This window comes from Sinocyclocheilus anshuiensis, unplaced genomic scaffold, assembly GCF_001515605.1.
Source record: "Sinocyclocheilus anshuiensis isolate Anshui unplaced genomic scaffold, SAMN03320099.WGS_v1.1 scaffold1382, whole genome shotgun sequence".
NCBI lineage: Eukaryota > Metazoa > Chordata > Actinopteri > Cypriniformes > Cyprinidae > Sinocyclocheilus > Sinocyclocheilus anshuiensis.
The window spans coordinates 610520-612216 of NW_015554207.1; positions in this window are offsets into that span (position 1 = coordinate 610520).

Here is a 1697-nt window from a genome sequence, read left to right on the forward strand (position 1 = left end):
CAATGGAAAGCTTATTTATTCAGCTTTCAGATGATGTATAAATCTCAATTTCAAAAAATTGACCCTTATATAACTGGTTTTGTGGTCCAGGGTCACATATAATATATATATATATATATTGATTTTAAGATAATAATGTTTATGTTTGCTTGATAAAAAAAAAATCTGAGACGCATATATATTCGTTGACCACTAGATGGAGACAAATATGAAAGTTTACGGAAAAGTTAAAGAACGTTTGAATATGGTAATAAGACCATGTAGCCTATTTACTTTGTTATTATCTTAGTATGAAATATTACATTGTCCTTATAAACAAATTATCTATTAGATGCTATATTAATGTTAAACATTAAACATTAATATTTGAATTTTATTTTATGAGGTTATACCTCAAATTACATTTTGTTTTAATGGATGCACCTTTGATAAATAGTAAATGCACTATTTGGAAGTATTTTAGAGAATAGCACTGTTGTTAAGTGCTCCCCTAACGTGCAAGTTTCATTCTTGCTTGACCTCGTTTGTTGTAAATTGATACATTGTGAATTAAAAAAAGATGCTAATAAAAAAAAAATCACCTTGTTTTTGAACCTTGAATGTGCCACTGACAGGTTTCCAAGTATACTGTCTGAAATTTAACTTGAAATATAACAAAGGTAGACTTCTATTGCTGACTCACGATCCAGAAAGGCTTCAGACAATCGTGTCTCTGGCTACTTTTCTTTTTCACCTCAACAGTTTCCAGTATCATTCAGGGAAGAAACTCAGCCTGCCACCCAATCAGCATTAAATGTCTGAGAAAAGCATCATACCTGTGTGAAGAGAAGTTTGGCACAGATACTTTTTTATGGACATTCAGCAGAGATTTTAGGTACCCTGGAGCTGGTGAATTTCTGTAATCTATATAGGAGAATAAATTACACTTTGCACCACCAAGTCACCTGATTATGCCATTACATAATGACAACTATGAGCTGGGTTTGGAAAGGCAGAAGCATAGATGATAACAATAATTGTGAGGAGAATTAAAGTGAATTGAGAACTAGCTGACAGTACACATAATTGCGCAATGGCTGTAGATGGTAAAGGAAAGCAGAAAGCACCAGGGAGACACTATTCAGGGCAAAGTTCAGGTAAACACATCCTGGGTTTCCCCGGTCAACAAAGGGCAGTTATGAAATGGGTGTAGACCTCAGGGTTTGTTTCTTTTGACATCAGAATGACTTGCAGCCTAGTCATGGCAGCTTGTTTGATCACATTTGCACCTCTTTCTGGAGAATGGGTGGAGCCATTCAATGGCAGCCAGATATGCATGTGACGGTGCTTTGAACCGAAAGCACCCAACTTTAAGAGGTTGCATATGATGACAGTGTTGAGTCTTCTGTCAGTAGTACTTGCTTTTTGTTCTCTTGCCAATTTTAGATCTAGGGCGTGTTCAAAACGCACTGCAGAATTTGTAAATGGCAGATAGTCAAATGCAACATTTTTTTTTAAATGTGGTGAACAGATGAAAACATCATGACTATGCAAAAAGCAAATAAATAGGAGACCAGAAAACCTGCTTGGTTGTGTCAGGGGTTGGTTGTGATGACAGAATTTTCATTTTTGGGTGAACTATCCCTTTACTAATCATCATGCTCTTGTGCAGGCTTATATTAAGATGCATAAACAGTATGTGCACATGCATTTATGTG